Source organism: Eubalaena glacialis, chromosome 9, assembly GCF_028564815.1.
Source record: "Eubalaena glacialis isolate mEubGla1 chromosome 9, mEubGla1.1.hap2.+ XY, whole genome shotgun sequence".
Taxonomy (NCBI): domain Eukaryota; kingdom Metazoa; phylum Chordata; class Mammalia; order Artiodactyla; family Balaenidae; genus Eubalaena; species Eubalaena glacialis.
In genome coordinates, this window is record NC_083724.1 from 117,950,335 (window position 1) to 117,967,887 (window position 17,553).

Below are 17,553 nucleotides of genomic sequence, written 5' to 3' on the forward strand. Positions count from 1 at the left end.
TCTCTCTCTCTCTCTCTCTCTCTTTCTTTCTTTCTTTCTTTCTTTCTTTCTTTCTTTCTTTCTTTCTTTCTTTCTTTCTTTCTCTCTTCCTCCCTCCCTCCCTCCCTGCCTCTCACTCTTTCTTTCTTTCTTCCTTTCTTCCTTTCTCCCTTCCTTTCTCCCTTCCTTCCTTCCTTCCTTCCTTCCTTTCTTTCTTTCTTTCCTTTCTTTCCTTTCTTTTTCTCCCTTTTCTTCTGAGCCATGTGGGAGACAGTGTCTTGGTGCTCCGGCCAGGTGTCAGGCCTGTGCCTCTGAGGTGGGAGAGCCAAGTTCAGGACATTGGTCCACCAGAGACCTCTGGCTCCACGTAATATCAAACGGTGAAAGTTCTCCCAGAGATCTCCATCTCAACGCCAAGATCCAGCTCCACTCAATGACCAGCAAACTACAGTGCTGAACACCCTATGCCAAACAACTAGCAAGACAGGAACACAACCCCACCCATTAGCAGAGAGGCTGCCTAAAATCATAATAAGGTCACAGACACCCCAAAACACACTACCAGACGTGGTCCTGCTCACCAGAAAGACAAGATCCAGCCTCATCCACCAGAACACAGGCACCAGTCCCCTCCACCTGGAAGCCTACACAACCCACTTAACCAACCTTAGCCACTGGGGGCAGACACCAAAAACAACGGAAACTACGAAACTGCAGCCTGTGAAAGGAGATCCCAAACACAGTAAGTTAAGCAAAATGAGAAGACAGAGAAACACACAGCAGATAAAGGAGCAAGGTAAAAACCCACCAGACCAAACAAATGAAGAGGAAATAGGCAGTCTACCTGAAAAAGAATTCAGAGTAATGATAGCAAAGATGATCCAAAATCATGGAAATAGAATGGAGAAAATACAAGAAACGATTAACAAGGACCTAGAAGAACTAAAGAGCAAACAAACAATGATGAACAACATAATAAATGAAATTAAAAATTCTCTAGAAGGAATCAATAGCAGAATAACTGAGGCAGAAGAACGGATAAGTGACCTGGAAGATAAAATAGTGGAAATAACTACTGCAGATCAGAATAAAGAAAAAAGAATGAAAAGAATTGAGGACAGTCTCAGAGACCTCTGGGACAACATTAAACATACCAACATTGGAATTATAGGGTTCCCAGGAGCAGAAGAGAAAAAGAAAGGGACTGAGAAAATATTTGAAGAGATTATAGTTGTAAACTTCCCTAATGTGGGAAAGGAAATAGTCAATCAAGTCCAGGAAGCACAGAGAGTCCCATACAGGATAAATCCAAGAAGAAACATGCCAAGACACATATTAATCAAACTATCAAAAATTAAATACAAAGAAAAAATATTAAAAGCAGCAAGGGAAAAGCAACAAATAACATACAAGGAAATCCCCATGAGGTTAACAGCTGATCTTTCAGCAGAAACTCTGCAAGCCAGAAGGGAGTGGCAGGACACATTTAAAGTGATAAAAGGAAAAAGCCTACAACCAAGAGTATTCTGCCCAGCAAGTATCTCATTCATATTCGACGGAGAAATTAAAACCTTTACATACAAGCGAAAGTTAAGAGAATTCAACACCACCAACCCAGCTTTGCAACAAATGCTAAAGGAACTACTCTAGGCAGGAAACAAGAGAAGGAAAAGACCTACAATAACAAACCCAAAACCATTAAGAAAATAGTAATAGGAACCTACATATCGATAACTACCTTAAATGTAAATGGATTAAATGCTCCCACCAAAAGATAGACTGGCTGAATGGATACAAAAACAAGACCCATATATATGCTGTCTACAAGAGACCCACTTCAGACTTAGGGACATATACAGACTGAAAGTGAGGGGATAGAAAAAGATATTCCATGCAAACGGAAATCAAAAGAAAGCTGGAGTAACAATTCTCATATCAGACAAAATAGACTTTAAAATAACACTATTACAAGAGACAAAGTCAGACAAAATAGACTTTAAAATAAACACTATTACAAGAGACAAAGAAAGACACTACATAATGATCAAAGGGATCAATCCAAGAAGATGATATAACAATTGTAAATATTTATGCACCCAACATAGGAGCACCTCAATACATAAGGCAAATGTGGACAGCCATAAAAGGGGAAATCGACAGTAACACAATCATAGTAGAGGACTTTAACACCCCACTTTCACCAATGGACAGATCATCCAAAATGAAAATAAATAAGGAAACACAAGCTTTAAACAATACATTAAAAAGATGGAATTAATTGATATTTATAGGACATTCCATCCAAAAACAACAGAAAACACTTTCTTCTCAAGTGCTCATGGAACATTCTCCAGGATACATCATATCTTGGGTCACAAATCAAGCCTTGATAAATTTAAGAAAATTGAATTTGTATCAAGTATCTTTTCTGACCACAATGCTATGAGACTAGATATCAATTACAGGAAAAAATCTGTAAAAAATACAAACACATGGAGGCTAAACAATACACTACTTAATAACCAAGAGATCACTGAAGAAATCAAAGAGGAAATAAAAAAATACCTAGAAACAAGTGACAGTGAAAACACACGACCCAAAACCTATGGGATACAGCAAAAGCAGTTCTAAGAGGGAAGATTATAGCAATACAATCCTACCTCAAGAAACAAGAAACATCTCAAATAAACAACCTAACCTTACACCTAAAGCAAAAGAAGAACAAAAAAACCCCAAAGTTAGCAGAAGGAAAGAAATCATAAAGATCAGATCAGAAATAAATGAAAAACAAATGAAGGAACAATAGCAGAGATCAATAAAACTAAAAGCTGATTCTTTGAGAAGATAAACAAAATTGATAAACCATTAACGAGACTCATAAAGGAAAAAAGGGAGAAGACTCAAATCAATAGAATTAGAAATGAAAAAGAAGTAACAACTGACACTGCAGAAATACAAAGGATCATGAGAGATTGCTACAAGCAATTCTATGACAATGAAATGGACAACCTGGAAGAAATGGACAATTTCTTAGAAAAGCACAACATTCCTAGACTGAACCAGGAAGAAATAGAAAATATAAACAGACCAATCACAAGCACTGAAATTGAAACTGTGATTAAAAATCTTCCAACAAACAAAAGCCCAGGACCAGATGGCTTCACAGGCAAACTCTGTCAAACATTTAGAGAAGAGCTAACACCTATCCTTCTCAAACTCTTCCAAAATATAGCAGAGGGAGGAACATTCCCAAACTCATTCTACGAGGCCACCATCACCCTGATACCAAAACCAGACAAAGATGTCACAAAAAAAGAAAACTACAGGCCAATATCACTGATGAACAGAGATGCAAAAATCCTCAACAAAATACTAGCAAACAGAATCCAGCAGCACATTAATAAGATCATACACCATGATCAAGTGGGGTTTATCCCAGGAATGCAAGGATTCTTCAATATACACAAATTAATCAATGTGATACACCGTATTAACCAGTTGAAGGAGAAAAACCATATGATCATCTCAATGGATGCAGAAGAAGCTTTTGACAAAATTCAACACCCATTTGTGATAAAAGCCCTCCAGAAAGTAGGCATAGAGGGAACTTACCTCAACATAATAGAGGCCATATATGACAAACCCACAGCCAACCTCATTCTCAATGGTGAAAAACTGAAACCATTTCCTCTAAGATCAGGAACAAGACAAGGTTGCCCACGCTCACCACTATTATTCAACATAGTTTTGGAAGTTTTAGCCACAGCAATCAGAGAAGAAAAAGAAATAAAAGGAATCCAAATAGAAAAGAAGAAGGAAAACTGGCACTGTTTGCAGATGACATGATACTATACATTGAGAATCCTAAAGATGCTACCAGAAAACTACTAGAGCTAATCAATGAATTTGGTAAAGTAACAGGATACAAAATTAATGCACAGAAATCTCTTGCATTCCTACACACTAATGATGAAAAATCTGAAAGAGAAATTAAGGAAACACTCCCATTTATCATTGCAACAAAAAGAATAAAATACCTAGGAATAAACTTACCTATGGAGACAAAAGCTCTGTATGCAGAAAACTATAAGACACTGATGAAAGAAATTAAAGATGATACCGACAGATGGAGGGATATACCATGTTCTTGGATTGGAAGAATCAACATTGTGAAAATGATTATACTACTCAAAGCAATCTACAGATTCAATGCAATCCCTATCAAAGTACCAACGGCATTTTTCACAGAACTAGAACGAAAAATTTCACAATTTGTATGGAAACACAAAAGACCCTGAATACCCAAAGCAATCTTGAGAAAGAAAAACGGAGCTGGAGGAATCAGGCTCCCTGACTTCAGACTATACTACAAAGCTACAGTAATCAAGACAGTATGGTACTGGCACAAGAGCAGAAAGATCAATGGAACAGGATAGAAAGCCCAGAGATAAACCCACGCACATATGGTCACCTTATTTTTGATAAAGGAGGCAAGAATATACAATGGAGAAAAGACAGCCTCTTCAGTAAGTGGTGCTGGGAAAACTGGACAGCTACATGTAAAGAATGAAATTAGAACACTCCCTAACAGCATACACAAAAATAAACTCAAAATGGATTAAAACCTAAATGTAAGGCCAGACACTATCAAACTCTTAAAGGAAAACATAGGCAGAACACTCTATGACATCAATCACAGCAAGATCCGTTTTGGCCCACCTCCTAAAGAAATGGAAATAAAAACAAAAATAAACAAATGGGACCTAGTGAAACTTAAAAGCTTTTGCACAGCAAAGGAAAGCATAAACAAGATGAAAGGACAACTCTCAGAATGGGAGAAAATATTTGCAAACGAAACAACTGACAAAGGATTAATCTCCAAAATTTACAAGCAGCTCATGTAGCTCAATATCAAAAAAGCAAACAACCCAATCCAAAACTGGGCAGAAGACCTAAATAGACATTTCTCCAAAGAAGAAATACAGATTGCCAACAAACACATGAAAGGATGCTCAACATCACTAATCATTAGAGAAATGCAAATCAAAACTACAATGAGGTGTCACCTCACACTGGTCTGAAGAAAAGGGAACCCTCTTGCACTGTTTGTGGGAATGTCAATTGATACAGCCACTATGGAGAACAGTATGGAGGTTCCTTAAAAAACTAAAAATAGAACTACCATATGACCCAGCAATCCCACTACTGGGCATATACCCTGAGAAAACCATAATTCAAAAAGAGTCATGTACCACAATGTTCATTGCAGCTCTATTTACAATAGCCAGGATATGGAAGCAACCTAAGTGTCCGTAGACGGATAAATGGATAAAGAAGATGTGGCACATATATACAATGGAATATTGCTCAGCCATAAAAAGAAACAAAATTGAGTTATTTGTAGTGAGGTGGATGGACCTAGAGACTATCATACAGAGTGAAGTAAGTCAGAAAGAGAAAAACAAATACCGTATGTTAGCACATACATATGGAATCTAAAAAAAAAAAAAAAGGTTCTGAAGAACCTAGGGGCAGGACAGGAATAAAGACACAGACGTAGAGAATGGACTTGAGGACATGGGGAGGGGGAAGGGTAAGCTGGGACAAAGTGAGAGAGTGGCATTGACATACATACACTACCAAATGTAAAACAGATAGCTAGTGGGAAGCAGCCACATAGCACAGGGAGATCAGCTTGGTGCTTTGTGACCACCTAGAGGGGTGGGATAAGGGAGGGTGGGAGGGTGACGCAAGAGGGAGGAGATACGGGGATATATGTATATGTATAGCTGATTCACTTTGTTAACAAAGCAGAAACTAACACACCATTGTAAAACAATTATACTCCAATAAAGATGTTTAAAAAAAAACAAACGGTTAGGTGTTTTGGTATAATGCTTTTTCAGATGCCTGTATACAAAAATGTATGGTGGGGCTGGATGAGAGTGTCTGAACGTGTGCTGTGATCTCACAGAATGGTCAAACCGTACAGTTCTTGCATTTTCCACAGAAATTAAAGGTTCACATTTAGTTGCAACAGTTATCATGCACAGGTAAATGTTTCTTTGAATCACTGGGTCGTTAGATTCTCCAGAGAAATCTAAGCTAATATAGCATAAAAAATTGATAGTGTTCCTTCACATATTCTTAACGGAGTCTTTAAACTCCTACACATTCTTTTTTTGTAAGTGTAGTTTTTAATCAAATAAAGCTTTTTTTATCAAATAAAGTTATGCACTTTTTGCATAGGTAATAAGTAACATTCATGCACCTGTCGCCATGTTAAGAAATTAAACATTACAAATAAATTGAAGTTGACCATGAACTCTTGCCCAAAGCACATTTCTCTACTTTCCAAAGGAAGCTTTGTTCCTGAATTTGATAGTAAGACGTAAAATTTCATTCTGCCTGAATGAAATATAAACAGAATTGCCACACTGTAGTATTTACATATAACATGATTTTTTGGTTCAAATGTATATTTTTGAGGTAATCCATGCTTATAGGCTTATACTATTATATTCATTTTCATTTGAGTAAATATTCCATAATGTATTTATTAATTCTACATTTGTTGGACATTTCGATTATTTCTAATGTCTTTGCTACCACAAAAACCTCTGCATTGAAAATTGTCGCACATTATCTTCCAATATACATATGCAAGATATTCTATAGGGTATATACCCAGGAGTGGAATTATTTGGCACAAGGTTATATTCTCAGGAGTAAAATTACTTGGTTCAGATATTACTAAGTTGCTTTCCAAAGTGGCCAGTCTGTCTTTAAACACCTACTAGCAATTTTATGAGATTTCCAGTTTTACATCTCCCACAGCTAGTATTTACCCACTTGGGTTTTAATTGCTTCTTATCATGTACTTCCTTGATTAATAGTGAAGTTATGCATTTTTCTTGAATGATTTTTAGCCACTCTGGTGTCCTTTGTGCGAAACGCCTCTGTGTGTTGCTTCCCCATTTATATTTGTTTGCTTTTATTATACACACACAAAATAACCCTCCCCCCACACACACATACATGTATTATTCTGAAGGTGAATACTTTGTAAGTTGCATGCATTTTAAATACCCATTCTGGTCTTTTCAATGTGTTTATGGTGTCTTGGAATGTATAAATAACTTTAATTTTCATTTACAAAATCTAACATTGTTTTACTTTCTGGTTTGTGCTTCTTTGTCTTAGCAAATCCTTCTTTCACCTAAGTTCATAAAGACATTTTCTTATATTTTCTCCTAAAATTTTTTTGCTTTTCCTATCTAGGTTTTAGTTAACCTGGAATTTTGTGTAGTTCTGTATGTTTGTATGATGTGCAGGAGGCATTAATTTTTATTTGTTTCACACTTGAATAATTATTTTCAGTAATTTGTAACTATACCTCTGACATATATATTCCTAAATTGAATGAGTCTGTTTCAAAGTTCTCAGTTCTGTGCCAGTGATCAATTTGTCTATGCCTGTACCAATGACACATTTTTAAATTTAATATAGGTTTAAATTGGACTTGATATTTAATACTTCCCAAACACACACTTTATTTTCTTTCAAAGTATTCTCAACTATTCTTCAAAGTTTGCTTCTTCATATAAATTTTAGAATCTTGTCAATTCCACAAAATAAACTTGAATATGCAGAGTGTTGAAAGAATTATCATCTTAAAATATTATGTATTCCCATCCATGAATACAATATATCTTGCCCTTTACTTAAGTATTATTTAATATCTTTCAGCAAAGGCATAAAACTTTTCAAAAATTTCTTACGTATCTGTTAAATTTGACAATTTCCATCTTATTTTTAAAATATATTTAAAAAATTACAACATTTTAGTGATATTTTCTAACTCTTCATTGATGACATATAAGAACATGATTGTTTTCACATTGCCCTAATATACATACTCTCACTTCAGGCCTAATACTTTATAGCTCTTTCCTGCAATCATATTGTCTAGGAATATTAGCATGTTAATTCCTTCCTTTCAGTCTTTATAAGCTTTGTATCTTTTTCTTGTCTTGCTGTTTTAGCAAAAACAGTGCTGAATGAAATTTATTTTGTTCCTGACTTTAAAGGAAGTATTTCTAAAATAAACATGGTATTTGCTTGAGTTTGGTGTAGATATCCTTTATCAGATTTTAAAGTTCCCACTCACCACACTGTCTGCAGAACATGGAAATCATTAAATACAAAAAAAACCAGAAACAGGTATTAAGTCTTCTAATCCATGAACATATTGTAATGATTTGTCTTCCACAGGTCCTTTCACCTACATTTTTTAGAAGTTGTCATATATTTTGTTAAATTTATTTCTAAGTATTGATGTATGGTTATGAATGTTATATTTTTAAATTTTTAAAATAATTTTTATTCTACAATAGTTTTATTTATTTATTTATTTATTTTATAAATTATTTATTTTTGGCTGCGTTGGGTCTTTGTTGCTGGGCGCGGGCTTTCTCTAGTTGCAGTGAGCGGGGGCTACTCTTCGTTGTGGTGCTTGGGCCTCTCACTGCAGTGGTTTTTCTTGTTGTGGTGCATGGGCTCCAGGCACGCGGGCTTCAGTAGTTGTGGCTCACGGGCTTAGTTGCTCCGCGGCATGTGGGATCTTCCCGGACCAGGGCTCGAACCCGTGTCCCCCGCATTGGCAGGCAGATTCTTAACCACTGCGCCAGGAGGGAAGTCCCACTACAATAGTTTTAGATCCACAAAAAGCTTGCAAAGGTAGTACAGAGTGTTCCCTTATAATCTCCTGCCCAATTTCCCCTATTATTAACATCTCACATTAGTATGATGTGTTTGTCACAACTAATGAACAAATATTTGATACAGTATTATGAACTAAAGTCTCTACATTTTTAAGATTTCCTTAGTAATTACTAATGTCTTTTTTCTGTCTCAGAATCTGTCTAGGCTCATACATTGTATTTATATGTCATGTCTCCCTTACACTTTCCTTGTTTGTGATGCCTTAACAATTTTGAGTACTGATCAGGTATTTTGTAGAATGTCTCTCCGTTGAAGATTTTTATTTGACTAGACTGGGATCATGAGATTTTTGAAGGAGGACCAGAGAGGTAAAGTGCCATTCTCATCACTTCATATTAAAGCCATGCATTCTCAGTTAGGGTAGTGTGTTAACCTTGATCACATGGTTGAGGTGAGTGTTTGCCAGATTACTCCCTTGTGAATTTACCCCTTTTTCTCATCTTCTCCATACGGTATTCTTCGGAAAGAAGTCACTGTGACTATTCCCACACTTAAGGGTAGGGGAGAGTTGTGCTCCGCCTCCTTTAGGGGGTCATATCTATGCATTATTTGGGATTCTTTGATAAAGGACATTTATTTATTCCTTTCCATTTATTTATTTGTTCAATAATTTATTTATATCAGTATGTATTTTGGGTTGTAATTCAATGCTACGCTATATATTTTGTTGTACAAATTGTTCTAGTTTTGGCCATTGGGTTGGCTCATCTTGTTGGCTCCTGTGTCCCTTTGACATATCTGCATCCTTTTGGTTTTTGTGTGCTTCCTTGGATTCTGCCAGTATAGGATATTCCAGGCTCATCTTGTATATTTCCTGCCCTAGAATCAGCAATTTCTCCAAGGATCCTCAGTTCCTTTTATTAGAGAATGGTACTGGAAACCCAGATCTTGGTACTAGGTGAGCTCATTGATGCTGAAGTGTCATTGCTTCTAGGCCCTTTCAGCAGACAGAGCTCAGAAATGTGTGTGTGTGTGTGTGTGTGTGTAAATGTTATAATTAAAAATTTTTTCCAATTGTTTCTATGAATCTTTAGACAGACAATATATTTTGGAATATTGTCATATATTCTAAGAACTTGGTAACAAGTAGCTCTAGTAGTTTGCCAGTTTCTTTGAATTTTCTGTGAATATGTTCATGCAAACTGTTAAGACGGTTGTACATCTTCCTTTCCAATCTTTATGCTTTATATCTCTCTTCCTTTCCCTGTCCTTCTCCTTTTCCTCCTCGTCCTCTCTTCATTTCCCTTCCTATCTTACTGCACTAGTTCACAACGCCTGTACAACGCTGGAACAAATGGATGGAGAATGGCTACCTTTGTCTTTTTTTCTGATATTGGTTAAGAAGCATGCAATATTTCACAATTAAGAAGAGTATTACCTTTAGGTTTCTCCTAAATGATCTTTATCAGATTGAGGAAGTTTTCTTCCATTAATTGGATGCTGAGGGTTTTTGTTGTTGTTGTTGTTTAATTAATTTTTACTGGAGTATAGTTGCTTTACAATGTTGTGTTAGCTATTTTTTAATCATGAAGAGGCATTGAATTTTACTCAGTACTATCTCAGCATTCATTGAAATGATTGACTTCTCTCCTTCATTCTGTTCATGTTATGGACCATATACAAATAAATTAAATATGGGTTGATTTTCAAATAGTAAATCATCTTGCATTCCTTGGATAAACCCCATTTGATCACAATTGATTACCCTTTTTATATATTGCTGGATTTAATTTTTTAACATTTGGTTTAAGATTTTTGCTGCCATATCCACTCTGAATATTGAACTATATTTTTCTTTTTCTACAATGTTAAGAGCAGAGTGCGGTAAAAATATTATGATATTTCAAACAATTAGGAAGTGTTCCTTCTTCCTCTACTCTCTAAAATAGTTTGTGCAAAACCAGTGTTATTTCTTCCATAAGTATTTGGTAAAACTCACCAATTATGCTTTCTGGGTTGGTCATTTTACTTGTTGAAAGGCTTCAAATGATAGATCTCATTCTTGAACAAATATAGGACTATTCAGTTTTTCTATTGTGTACATTTTGCAGAAGTTTTGTTTTTCAAGGAATTTGTCCATTTCCTTAAAATTTTCAAATTATTGACATAAACATTTACAATACCTCATCCTTTCATCTGAGGGATATTTGTAATGACTGCGTTTTCATTCCTCCTGTTGGTAATTTAGTTTTAGCTCCTTTTTTTTCTTCATTAGCTTACATATGGATTTTTATTCTGCAAGGGATTTTCACTGCTTTCTGAGTCTATGATTAATATTAATCTTCTTCTAAGAATAATACTACTCAACTTTTGTTTCTCCATTTGTTTTTCTGTGAAACCTACTACACTGGATATTCTATACCTCATTCCCTCCATCAGAGTTTCTATCTTTTATATTTCTCCACTGCATATTCCCTGTCTTTAAGAATTGTCATTAATAAGTAAATTATAGGGAATTCATATGAGTCTCAAATAACCTGTGATTTCATGTGAATCCATTTTAGATTCCTTCAGTGCAAATAACAACTTACATAAAGGCAATTCATTCACACATTATGATGATGATTTTTTTCATGCTACTTTATTTGGCTCTGTTAGGAAGGCATTTAACTCTTGTACTGCTCTATCAAATAGACTTCATTGACATCCTATTATTTTAACCAAATTTACTTTTACATTCTATTTATCTTTTCCTTTTTAATATTTTGTTTAAATCTATGGGCATTTATTTAAAATTTTTTGATAATAGGCTCCATGGAGCAGCAGTCCACTCTGATAAATTCATCATTATGTCATTAATAACTAGGATAATCTTAGCACAAAGTAGCTCTTAAATATGTATTGTTGAATACACACACACACACACACACACACACACACACATATGTATGTATATTCTTTGTTGGCCTATATATATATTGGCTAACCAAAAGTATTGTTTCTGAAAAGAGAACTTTGCTATTGTGTACTTGACACAAGTGGATAAACTTATTTTTACTGCTTTGCAGCATGATCTGTTTTTGCCATCTGAGTCTTTGTCAGCATCTTAAATTGGTGCTACAGTTGCTAAAATAGGAGCTAAGTAACTATTGTACACAAGTTAATGTTGGCTCATATTGTGCAAATGAACTTGGCTTTTTAATTCAAATCTCCCCATGGGATTTTAAAATCTGTCCTCAAAAAGTGTTTTTTTCAGCTGTATTTATGGAGAGATAAATTTATTACGAATGCTAAAATTTTGTGTGGTTCGTTCTCTATGATAAGAAATTAGAGCTATAATATAGTGCTTATGGTAATTGAAGAATAATGTTTAAAACTCAGAAATATTAAGGTGCAATTATTTCAGGTATCAGTTAGGTTTCACAGTAATGTTTTCTTCATGACATTTGGAAAGAAATGTGTGTAATTTGAAGTCCATTTTTTCTGTCCTTTTGTAACCTTTTCCCCACATGAGTCATGGGTCCTTTGTATCTATTGCCAAACAATTCACTTCTTGTAAAAGAACTTACTTTATGAGTGCCATAATGGTATTCAGTGACTAGCTCTGTCTAATTCATATTTCTAAATTTAATAATGTTAATATAACATATAATTAGATAGATGCTATTTCACTTACTTTCAGAATAACCCAAAAGCATCTTGCTATCTTTTCCACATTATATCTGTTAACATCTTATCCTCTCTGTCTTATTTTTCTTACTTTGAGTAATAGGCAAAGCCTCATCAAATATAACAGCAACATTGGTCTGAAAGATTTTTAATTTCAAGCATGAGTAACCAGTGACTGGCAGCATGAATGTGTTCTGAATTCTCATTTATAAGCATGAATCAGAAACAGGGCATATTTATGGAAGAGGTTGCAGAAAGATAGGTATGCATGAAGGTTACACATCCTGGTGACCCCATCAGAAATAGGAATAAATCTCTGCCTGGTGTAGTCATCCTCAACACCATCCTTATAATCACTGTGTCTCAAAAAGAGACAGTCGGCAGATCTTGTTCACCCAGATAAATTTTCTTATAAAGGGTATAACAAAGAGTACAATTGTCTAGTTGTGCTACAGTGTTGTTAAAACAAACACAACGTTTGAAAGCACATTTCCAGTTCTATGGGGGGAAAGTGCCAAAAAGAAACTGATGACAAGAAAACAGAAAGAAAACTCTATGCGGGGGCGGGGGAGGGGGTAGTTGTCGCGCACATATTTTGCAACTTCTCTCCTTTATTTGAACATATATCTTTGTAGTTTCCTTTTACTCTGGCTGAGTAGATTGAAAAATTGTATTTTGTTTAGGCATGTGAAATGTTTGAGGTGGGGAAAAAATGAAGAAGATTCTAGGGGTAAATGTAGTATCAAAGGTGTATGCACTTAATTTAACTCTGCTCTCTCTGCCTTACTGTAAAGCTAATTTGTAATGGAAAGTGACTATTATTTGCATGGGGTCCTCTCTAGAGGAAGACATTTTTTGGAATTCACTGTTACCAGATCAATTAAGCACTTTTGTTGGCCACCTAACAAGACGTAGAAATGATCTGAGAGTCCATAAACGGTTCAGAACAATGGTGTTCCTCTTCATGGCCTTTATCATCATGAACCTTTTTCTAAGAGAATTTGGTTTTCTGAAAGAATACACTCCAAAATGTCATCTCAACCTCTAAATACAAAATGGGCAGCGAGATGGGGAATTGTGTTCTCTAAGATGATTGGCACTAGTCATAATTTGTTACTTAGTCATGGATTTCGCATGTAAATTAATGTTAAGTACTTGGCAATCAATTTAAATTGTAAATAGCTCTTCAGCTGTGATGCTGAATCTCCGACAGATGAGTGAGTTAAGGTTAACATTGACATTCTCTAGACCAGTTAGACGACACATTTCTGTTGCTGGAATGAAACTAACAGCCTAATCTAAAAAAAACAACAAGCCAACTAACTATGCTTCAGGTGGGCTTCAAACAGTCCAGATTGACAGGGACCTGGGGCCGTGCCGCAAGTGTCCTATCAAATACACCAGATCAGACAACAGAGTCAGGTAGCTCATGTTGCTGGGCAGTCAATTAGAAAATGGAAAATTCCTGCTCAACAGTGATGTGTATAGATCCCCCAAATGAGTTTAGTACTTCAAGATTTGGTTTTTAAAATATAAGGGAAATCATCTGCTCTCAATCTTGTCAAGGAGGCTTGATAATGGACTACTTGTCCTACGGGAGAAGAAGCATAGATTGATTAGCACATATGTATGACTATAATCTGCACCAACTTTTAGAAAATCTCCTTAGTAGTTTCTTGGAATATTGCCAACACTCCAGAGACTAGCTAAAGCATAAAACAAATAATCCTGCCACAAAGGTATATTAAGAGGTTTAATTCACAAAAATGAACTTATAACATATATCAACATTAAGAAGATAAAGTGCAAATATTCACAATCTGTCCTGGGCTGCCATCATCTGCAAAACCCATTCAGTTTTTCTGTAGATGATAATAAAGTCTTGTTTTTCATCTTAGGGTAGGGGAGACATTTGGGAGTGCTTGCTTCTTCCTTAAGTCTCCCAGCCCAACTGGGACTCTTCTTTTCTTGGAATTAGTGAAGAATTCCCCCTACTTTATCCTACTGAGCTCTTATCTCCCTGTCTCTCCACTGGACTTGCCTCCATTCTCTTTAATGGTGTTGGGCAGTGGTGTTGTTTCACTTCCAGACTTCCAGGAAGTCGGGCACATGACTCTCCCCCAGAGGTAATAAGGGAGCAGCCAGATCCCTCTCCAAGCTGATGAGATGAAATTTAACCCCTTTCCTTGGTGGAAGTTATTTTGTCTGCTTTAGGTTGTTCTTTCACTGGGTTTCTCTTTCCTAGAGCCATTTCTTATCCGCATCTGGTCTTCCCATGGTTTCTGCTCATCCCATCTTTCAATAGTCATTGGCCATTCTAACATACTCTGTATTATATGCTTGTTATATACACATCCCAGGAAGCAGCTACTAAAAAGCCTAAAAATTCAGATTCTGAATGTATTTTACTCTTTATCATATTTTAACGAGCTATAAAGATAATTACTGTTCCTCACCCATGCACTATAATTAAATGTGATTAATCAAAACTTGACAGCAGACACAAAAAGAAATGAATATGCTCTGTATCACTTTTTCTCTTTATTTTTTTCTAAGGCAGTGTTTCTCAACCTTTTTTCCCCACTATGCCTCCTTAAGGAGGCTTTTTAGACATCTTTTCCCCTAATTGTCCTCCCCAGGAAATTTTAATAATTCAGATATACTGTATATCTGTTTATATACTTTCTGTATATATCTGGATTATACATAAAAAGAGTAAGTTTTTTTCACCCACTAAGAACCAATTTCTGTTCCCTTGGGAACAATATTGTCTTTGTTGAGAATGTGTTCTCTAAAGTATGTATTCACGGGGGTGCCCATGAGTGCACTGCCCAAGGCTAATATTTCTCTCCTAGTTGCTTGGTGGATATGGAACAGCAGAAGAAAATGGGGCAGAAACACCGGGGATTCTGAGGGGGGATGGATACATTTTTATGCCGCTAGCTGTTTGCAAAACTGTTAATACATATGGACTGGAGGCCAAACTGTAGTCTCCCTTTTATTAATGTATGAATTTCTTCTTCTTTCAAGATTATTTTTCAAACATGATGTGTGTGCCTGCACACACACACCCCTATACAGCTTGTAGATACGTTCAGATTTGTTTCAGATTTACTTTCTATGTCTGACACAAGGGCCCAATTTATTTCCTTTTCTGCTTCTGTGATGATTTTGTGTTTTGACTTCACTTATATAAACATCACTGCATCATATCTTTCACTATTTGATAAAATTGTTCTCAAAATATTTCCCATGGAGTGCATCCCTCATGCCTGCTCCAGTGGCGACAGATCTTTGTGAAACACACATAGTACATATGACATATAATGTTACTATCATGGCTTAGCCAGAAGAAGGTTCTAGAAAAGCGTGATTTACTCAAAAATAAATTGATTAATAGATAGATAAATAGATAAGCTTCTCTTTTTCCTTGTTAAGGTGCTATAAGAGTAATTTTTACTAGGAAGACACTGTACCTTAGTAGATCTCTGAGGGGAAAGTTGTTTTTTTTTAATTAATTTTTTATTGGAGTCTAGTTGATTTACAACGTTGTGTTAGTTTCTGCTGTACAGCAAAGTGAATCAGTTACACATACACACATATCCACTCTTTTTTAGATTCTTTCCCCATAGAGGCCATTACAGAGTGTTGAGTAGCGTTCCCTGTGCTTATACAGCAGGTTCTTATTAGTTATCTGTTTTATATATAGTCGTGTGTATATGTCAATCCCAGTCTCTCACTTTATCCCTCCCCCACCTGCCCCCCAGGTAACCATAAATTTGTTTTTTACATCTGTGACTCTATTTCTGTTTTGTAAATAGATGTGGTACATATATACAATGGAATATTACTCAGCCATAAAAAAAGAATGAAATAATGCCATTTGCAGCAACATGGATGGACCTAGGGATTGACATACTGAGGGAAGTAAGTCAGGCAGAGAAAGACAAATATGATATCACTTACACGTGGAATCTAAGAAAATGGTACAAATGAAGTTATTTATAAAACAGAAATAGAGTCACAGAGGGGAAAGTGCTTCGTGAGTCACTTTTAAGAATGGCCTGAAAACTTCCTTAAGAACTTGAAGATCAACCCACTTATTAGTAAAGCCTCAGCAGAGAGATGCCCAGGGCCCAGTCATGGGCCTCTGTCCTCCTCTCCCTTCCACCCCCATTAACCAGAATGGGGCTTAGGGGTCATCTTTTCAACAGCTTGATGCTGGTCCCAGGTGCCATGTTTCACATTCCACATATTTTCATTCGCAGCACTTGGAGTAACTGTTACTCTCAGCCTCACCTGTGACCCTCCTCCCACGTCTTGTCTCCCTGCTTAATGTGCCCACTGTTCCCTCTACAAGCCCTGTTTCCCGATTAACAGCTTTCTTCTTCCTGCTCCTACCTGCTCCTCTCCTGCTGCCTCCGCACCACACACAAACACACCCTTGCCCATGAAGAGTAGCTGCATTTTCTTGATATTACTGAAGGAGGATTTTCTCCATTACGTCCATCACCTGTGAAGAGCAGGCCATTCAGCCGCCATTGCTCACGAACTTCAGGTCAGGGAGTATCTCAGTGTCCTCCTTACTTCTTTATTCCACTTTCCGACCCCTCCTCTTCAATTTGGCTTTGAAGCTAGTATCTTCGACCATCCACACTCCTTCCCTGCGTAGGCTTGTCACACACCAGGGCTGTGGTCACTCTACTCATGCATTTAAGACTTTGGCAGCTGGTCCTCCGTCTCCGGGTCGGCCTTAGTTCTAGGTAGGTGGAGCATCCAACCTCTCCATGCCCCCGAGCTCACCTTCAATAAACATCTTCTTAACTTCTATCACCCATCGCTATGGATACCCAGCACTTGGTCAAAACATGAAATTTCCTCCAAAGTTGGAACAAATTCAAACATCTCAAGCTTTGATGTTAATTTCAGATCTCTTTGTCTTCTGTCTTTTGGCACGGAATTGCATAAAAACAAAACACACTCTAGTTATTTTATGTGGAAATGGATACAGTGCAAAGATGAAGAGAGTTATAGAAGTGTTGGAAGTGTTGGTAGGTTGATTACCACTCAAAACTCGCAGTCTCATGGTTACTTGATGAATAGGGCAAAACATCATACTCAAATGTGGTATATGTTGCTGCCATAATTCAAAAAGACCCAGTCAGTATTGTTTCTCTTTCT

The 17,553-nt window shown here is 36.4% G+C and overlaps 1 protein-coding gene across 2 annotated transcripts in view; it reads left to right on the top strand.

Annotated features, from left to right (window-relative positions):
* GLRA3 (glycine receptor alpha 3) overlaps positions 1-17,553 on the top strand; it is a 191,011-nt gene that overhangs the window by 59,266 nt on the left and 114,192 nt on the right. The window lies entirely within an intron of this gene.